The sequence below is a fragment of the Oncorhynchus masou genome, chromosome 18 (assembly GCF_036934945.1).
Source record: "Oncorhynchus masou masou isolate Uvic2021 chromosome 18, UVic_Omas_1.1, whole genome shotgun sequence".
In the NCBI taxonomy this organism is placed as follows: Eukaryota; Metazoa; Chordata; class Actinopteri; order Salmoniformes; family Salmonidae; genus Oncorhynchus; species Oncorhynchus masou.
The window spans coordinates 35,412,468-35,420,803 of record NC_088229.1 but is presented as its reverse complement, the minus strand read 5'-3'; positions in this window follow the sequence as shown (position 1 = coordinate 35,420,803).

The window sequence follows — 8,336 nt, the reverse complement described above, 5'->3', positions numbered from 1 at the left end:
CTCTCCACTACTGTTCCATCGATGTGGATAGGGGGGTGTTCCCTCTGCTGTTTCCTGAAGTCCACAATCATCTCCTTAGTTTTGTTGACGTTGAGTGTGAGGTTATTTTCCTGACACCACACTCCGAGGGCCCTCACCTCCTCCCTGTAGGCCGCCTCGTCGTTGTTGGTAATCAAGCCTACCACTGTTGTGTCGTCCGCAAACTTGATGTTTGAGTTGGAGGCGTGTGTGGCCACGCAGTCGTGGGTGAATAGGGAGTACAGGAGAGGGCTCAGAACGCACCCTTGTGGGGCCCCAGTGTTGAGGATCAGCGGGGTGGAGATGTTGTTGCCTACCCTCACCACCTGGGGGCGGCTCGTCAAGAAGTCCAGTACCCAGTTGCACAGGGCGGGGTCGAGACCCAGGGTCTCGAGCTTGATGACGAGCTTGGAGGGTACTATGGTGTTGAATGCCGAGCTGTAGTCGATGAACAGCATTCTCACATAGGTATTCCTCTTGTCCAGATGGGTTAGGGCAGTGTGCAGTGTGGTTGAGATTGCATCGTCTGTGGACCTATTTGGGCGGTAAGCAAATTGGAGTGGGTCTAGGGTGTCAGGTAGGGTGGAGGTGATATGGTCCTTGACTAGTCTCTCAAAGCACTTCATGATGACGGAAGTGAGTGCTACGGGGTGGTAGTCGTTTAGCTCAGTTACCTTAGCTTTCTTGGGAACGGGAACAATGGTGGCCCTCTTGAAGCATGTGGGAACAGCAGACTGGTATAGGGATTGATTGAATATGTCCGTAAACACACCAGCCAGCTGGTCTGCGCTTGCTCTGAGGGCGTGGCTGGGGATGCCGTCTGGGCCTGCAGCCTTGCGAGGGTTAACACGTTTAAATGTTTTACTCACCTCGGCTGCAGTGAAGGAGAGTCCGCATGTTTTCGTTGCAGGCCGTGTCAGTGGCACTGTATTGACCTCAAAGCGGGCAAAAAAGTTATTTAGTCTGCCTGGGAGCAAGACATTCTGGTCCTTGACTGGGCTGGTTTTCTTCTTGTAGTCCGTGATTGACTGTAGACCCTGCCACATACCTCTTGTGTCTGAGCCGTTGAATTGAGATTCTACTTTGTCCCTGTACTGACGCTTAGCTTGTTTGATAGCCTTGCGGAGGGAATAGCTGCACTGTTTGTATTCGGTCATGTTACCAGTCACCTTGCCCTGATTAAAAGCAGTGGTTCGTGCTTTCAGTTTCACGTGAATGCTGCCATCAATCCATGGTTTCTGGTTAGGGAATGTTTTAATCGTTGCTATGGGAACGACATCTTCAACACACGTTCTAATGAATTCGCACACCGAGCGAAATCTGTGTTCTCCCTTATCCCTCTCTACAGCAAAAAGTTTGTCATTCGTACAACATTTGTTGGGAATTTGCCCCCGTCATCAATGCCCAGAACACATTTCTGAATGAACAACATCGTGCTTTTCACTGATACTGCATACTCAATATTTTTGAGTGTCATCTATTGCCACTCCCAATCCTATGGAGATGTCCTCCGGCTCTTCAATGAGTAGCTCCTCTCCATCCAGGAAGAGTTGGATGTGGCTCTCATCCGCAAAGGGATTCCCCTCTATTCTTATGGTCGGTGATTTGGAACTTTACACAATAAATTAAAAAAAAAAAGTCAAATGAAGTTTACTCAAGTCATATTTCAAACAGTAAGTTGACAACTGAGCACAGTACACCTTACACAGTACTACTAACTTTACATGTATTTATTTTTCTACTGGGAAATACATACCCTGTGTGTGACGTACAGATAGGGGAGGAGCAAAATGGCTGCAGTTATCCTCAGACCTTAAATTGGAGGGTGTGTAATAAAAAGGCTGGATGAGAATGAAAAGAATTAGAATTAGAATGGCTCCATTCTGTTAAAGGTACATTTTACATGCAGTGCAGTAACATTGATTTGTGTGAGAGAAGTGCTGTCTTGTAGAGCTTTAGCAATTCCACGGGCATACCCCTCCTCTCCGTTTCTGCAATGATTTTTGCCAGCTAATGTGCCATATTTCTGAATATTTTTGTCCACATCCATACAGAATTTGCTTCTCATCTCTGAGAAAATCTGAAAGTCAATTTGTTTATAATGGATCATCAATATATCTTGGATTCAAATGACAATACTTGGTAATAATTCTTTCTATCAGACTTTTTGTCTACTTACAATGGCTGACAAACGGAGTGCTGGGTACTGTTTTAATATGTCCTTGGTGCCTTGTTTTATAAAACGTTTCCTTTTTCAGTCCTTTTCGTTTGGTCTTGTAGAGAACTTATGTTCGGCCTCTTTTTTTGGCACTTTTCAACATGCAACTTCTGACTGAAGGAATCTTCACAAGTCTCAATCTGTTAATGAAATATAAATATGATGAAATATTGATACATACAGCATCAAACAAGATCAAAGTATAGAAAAAGGCTAAATGTCCCGTATTCACAAAACATCTCTGAGTGCTGATCTAGGATCAGGTCCTCACCGTTACATCCAATCTTATTTATGATCTTAAAAACCAATCCGGGATCAGCGGTTCGACTTTGAAACACTGAATATCGGCCATTATTTGTATGCAGTTACCTTGGCTATTTTAGTTGGGTCTTCAGTTTTGGGTGTCATCTGGGTTTATTTTTTTCCCTTGCCTCCCAAGCCTCTGCATTTCCTGCACTTGTGCAATGTGAACAAGTGGCTGCCTTTCTTATTTGTATGTATTACTTATCATGCCTTGCCATCACTCCTTAAAAAATGTTATATGGAGAGGAGAAATGTCATGACGGATTATTGGGACCGAGGTCAGAGAAGCAGACTAGAGATGGTCTTCTTATGATGCTGGAAATGTGATGGTTTAACAATGTGAGAAAAAAATGTCAAGTCAGCAAATGATGGCCTGGGTAGGCTCAATGGTGTAAAAAGGTTATTAGTGTGAATTAATATGAGTAGGAAAACTGCATTGTATTGCGTTGTTTACTGCAATGGACTTTGTCTTGGTGACACATTTTGCTCTGATGGCTTCTTCAAATCTGGCACTTAATACTGCACGGGTAGAGTTTGCATGCAGTGGAATGTCTTGTGCGTAACGGTCATCGGTGCATGAAGAAGTGGACCAAAGCGCAGCGTGGTACATGTTCATACTTTTATTTGAACTGAACACTGAAATAACAAAGAGAACGAACGAAACGAAACAGTTCTGTCTGGTGCAGACACAAAAACAGAAAACAACTACCTACAAAAACCCTGTGGGAAAAAGCTACCTAAGTATGGTTCCCAATCAGAGACAACGATAGACAGCTGTCCCTGATTGAGAACCATACCCGGCCAAAACAAAGAAATACAAAAACATAGAAAAAATAACATAGAATGCCCACCCTAGCCTAACCAAAATAGAGAATAAAAACCTCTCTATGACCAGGGCGTGACATTGTGTCCACACTGTGTTGCTGTGTTGCCAATGTCCCCCTTGATCCCTTGGTAGCCAAGCAGAATTGACAAATTGCGACCAGAGAAAAAGTTTTTGCTCAACCCTGCAATTGCATGTGCAAAGAGATTATCTGCTGAGATCGTTGTGATTTTGCCTCGGAAGGTTTCGTTTTCACCATTGCATGATAACTTCACACCCTGTGTTTCCAATTCTTGGATGTCACGTATCAAAGGCTTGAATACTTTTTCGGAAGTGGTGACTTGTTTTTGAATGAGGCAGTGATGAACCAGTGTGGAGAGGTATATATTTTGGAGTTGGGAAGTATCCTTGTGGTCAAGATTTCCTAATCTAAAGTATACTGTGGTCAATTTGTTTGCCTTTTTTAGAACTCAATGGATAGACAACTTCAAATGAATCTATATGGAACTGCAGACGGATGCTCTGCTTTGTTAGGTTGGGATTTGATTTGAACAATTCATCGTCAGTAAAGTCTTCTTGAATTTCATCATTATGTGGCTTTTGGTCTTGATTCAAGGTGGCCCAGACCTCTTCATTACTTGCTATTTTTTGCAGTATGCTGACCAATAGGATGTACAGAAATGACCTTGTTTCATAACCATCTTTGTTGCTCAGGAGTACTTCAATTGGCCTGACCCATGCCCAATTCTTTCTTACAATAATGCTCCAGCATCCACTCAGAGCTTATGCATCTAATGTATTCCTCAAATACCGCAGAGTTGTTAAGAAAGTCCCTGAGATTGTTGTCTTCATCCACATTTATTTGCTAATTTTTAAGGTGAAACCTGAGGGCATCACTGTAGCATGTCATAAATGCATTTAAAAAATGGTTCTGAGGTCCTCAAAAATGCTATTCTCTACCGTAGCTGGGATGAAGTGTTTTTCCCTGATTTTGAAAATATAAATACCTTCTTTTTGAGACCTTCAATTAGCTGCTCAGTGTTGAACTCGGTGGCTTGAACATTTTCAGGCTCTGGCAGACTCTACATCACTCACGTAATCTTCAACGGGATCAGTCCCCGTCTCAAATTCATCATGAGGGCAATTTTCATCGAAGTTGGAGCTTAAAGGCTTGCTGTGGTTTCAATAGGCGCTGAAACATCTACGCATTTGTTTTCCCACAACCATTAAGTCCACAGGTAATTAGAAAATGTGGTTTATGCTGGTGATAGAGGCCAATATGTGTGAGTCGTCTGGACACATAGAATGTTTGTTTGTTGCAAAGTGGACAACTGAATAGAGTCGGAATTCTTCAGACAGATTGCGAACTTTAGAATGATGGGATGGAATCATGGAGATCATTGGTACTCAGCCACTTGCAGACATCATCAGTGGACCTGTCTTTCACAGCCACACTCAAATTCAAGTTGACACTAAAGGCAAAAGTGAAATTTATTAGTGTTGAGGATAAAACAAAACCTATAACACTCCTTCCAGACAACCAACTGTCCTTCTGTTTTGTATTCATGGTTGTTCGACAAAGAAGCATAGCTTGTCAGGAAAGGTGAAGATGTTGCTCTTATTTATCTGATGCCATATTTCTTAGCGTGGGACATTGAGATTCTGCAGTCGCACATTTAAGTGCCGACTCAGATAATATGATGCATCTTGTCACGTTCTGACCTTAGTTCCTTTGTTTTGTCTTTTGTTTTAGTATGGTCAGGGCGTGAGTTGGGTGGGTTGTCTGTTAGTTTTTCTATTTCTGTGTTTGGCCTAGTATGGGCCGTTATAATGGCTTCTTGATATAATTGCATGTTAGGGAGCTTTAATCCTCCCTTCTAAGTCTTTGCCTGTAATCTAGCTAGGTTATTCCTTGACATTTTAGTAGTCCAAATAAACAGAGTAATAATTTTGTCTATGGTGTGTGGTGGTTAATTTCTTTACTATCAAATGAGGAGAGACAAACTATTCACACAAGTCAGAGTTATACTTAAACTAAATCGTTATTAACTTATTAATAAGGGAGCAGGTCAATACAACACATAGATATAAAGTGAATCGACTGAGTGCTGTATGATAATGATGGCTGGTCGACGAATCACCCTCAGATGATTAATTGAGAGACCCGAGACAAAGGTACAAAGGTATTTTATAGCCAAGATACACCCCCTTCAGTCTACATGACAAACAACAGATGTCAGATGTATGGAATGGGTCTCAAGGTTAAGATTTGTATGAAAGATACTTATAATTCACAGCAGACAGTATCTGCTGTAAAAACGGTTCTCATTGTGTAGAAACCAGGGTCTGGCCCCGAGCCATCTCTCCCTGGTACCTTATAGAATAGAAACATTAATTCATGCTCTGGAATGCGTTCTTGTCAGACTTATCACCCAAAGACATCCTAAATCTCCTGTCAATGTTAAATCTCCCAGAGGCCCACTTTCAGAGAACACAGACACAATAGAGTTATAAGAACACTCTATTCTGTTGCATAAAACAACCATTTGATGCAATTACAGTATTATAACAATCTTGCAATTTTGCTCTCACAGGTGTAGGCAGGTATGGACAGTGGAAACATGCTGATGACGTCATTCAGTTTAAGAGCTTTAACCATCTTTATAACATGTGGCCTACACCACAACGAGATTTGTAGCTTATCCCAGTTCTTAAACTGGAGTTGATTTTTTTTTCAAATATATAGGATCAAAAATAAACATTTCCCTTACCCTAAGAAAGAACTTCTCTTCTCACATACAAAAAGAAAAATGACACCAGACATTCACCATTCAGTTAGTATTGGAAAAGACAAAGGAATTACACAAAACACACAATCACACTGGATTGATTGTAAATACATTAATTCACTATTCAGTTGATATTTTAAAAGACAAAGACAACGGACTTACATAAACAATAATCACACTAAATACATTCATTCACCATTCAGTTCATATTGGAAAAGACAAAGAAATAACACAGAACACACTATAACCACACAGCAAATACATCCGAAGACTTTATAGAAGCTAAACTGGTTGTGAGCTTTAAACATCATCTTGCTTTGAATAGGCCGCCCCAATACACCAACCCGAAAGACATCAATTAGACACAAGCACAATATAAACAACATGAATATTCGATATCAAATGCATCTAACTAATATGATCAGTTTTATGTTTTCTTCTTTTTGTCCAGTTTAACATAACCATACCTTGTCTTACCTGTTAGTAGAGGTTGATACATTTCTCGATCAGAGCTCACAGCTCCCAAACTCTTCACCACTTAACTGGACAGTGAGGGGCAGGATCAACCAGGTACTAAAGGGGGGGACTGAAGGGAGAAGCATGGAAGGAGATGGGGAGAGAGTGTATCATGGGTATAAATGAGGAGCTAATATCAATAATATGCATGTCAATCTCTCCTGGCTCAAAGTGAGGGAGAGATTGACTTCATCAATGCTTATATTTATGAGAGGTATTGTTGAATGCACCGAGCTGTCTGTTTGAACTAATTGCGCTCAGCTCGGACACCCATGCATACCCCACAAGACATGACACAAGAGGTTTCTTCACAGTCCCTGAGTCCAGAACAGACAATGGAAGGTGCACAGTACTAAATAGAGCCATGACTACATGGAACTCTATTCCACATCAAGTACCTGATGCAAGCAGTAAAATTTGATTTAAAAAACAGATGAAAAAAAACACCTTATGGAACAGTAGTCACTGCGAAGCAACACAAACATAGGCACAGACACATGCATAGGCGCACACACGATAGCATACGCACTATACACACACGTACACATGGATTGTGTACTGTATATACATGGTAGTGGTGGAGTAGGGGCCTGAGGGCACACTGCCTGTGAAGTAATGTTTTTAAAATTGCATAAACTGCCTTAATTTTGCTGGACCCTGGGAAGAGTAGCCTTGGCAGCAGCTAATAGGGATCCTTAATAAATACAAATATATTTGAGGATGTTTTTGTGTATTTCAATCACTGAGATATACCTTTACAATGTGTTTTGTAATGTGCTCGTGGTAGGCCAGGGGTGGGCAATCCTTATTTATTTTGGTTTACATCATATTTAAAAGAACATTACACCTTCAAATCAAAGTTTGTCATAAGTTTTCAGACCTCAAAAGTAGGCTAATGTCAAGATGAATTCATGTCCCATGACATTAGTTGTGTAGATCCTGCTCATATGCCTCAATCCCAAATGAACTGAAAAGGTCAACTCAGAATAAAACCAGGAAATTAAACAGTGCTTATCTCTTCCATTCATTTGGGTTGGAGGAATAGCTGAATCTACACAACAGAGATGGCCTGGGGACGTGGACATATCTCAACATTATTCTACTTTTGAAATCTGAAAACATCTGACAAACTTGTATTTTATTTCTCCCAAAATGGAGGTAACATGTTGATGTAGAACTGTAGTAGTGGTGGTGGTGGCTGCCTGGTTTCAACAGCTGTGCATCAGCAGACAGCTTAAATGATGGATGTGTCGATCAGTGAACAGCAGCAGCTTGCCTCTGTCCAGTCAAATGGAACTAGCCGGTGGGTTATGATGAGATGAGCGCAAGCCATGATGATTGTAAATCAACGCTCTGCTCACCCCCGATGTGGCCTGCAGACAAACACCCACCAGCCAAAGTCTGGTTGTTAAAAGCACAAACCTCCTCGCTCTCAAAAGGGATAGATTTGTGTGTGTGTGTATGAGCAACTGGGCTACAAATAATTGCAGTCCAGAGGTTTTACTTTCATCCTATAATGTCCTAACTGATTTGTGTGTCTAAGCAAGCACAGTTTAAGTGTCATTCCCTTTGTCATGGCAATCAGCTTGTTTATTCTCACTTGTACATGAACAATGTGGAATTCAGCTTTAAAACCGGGAACAATCATTGTTTACTACTAAGAGGTGAG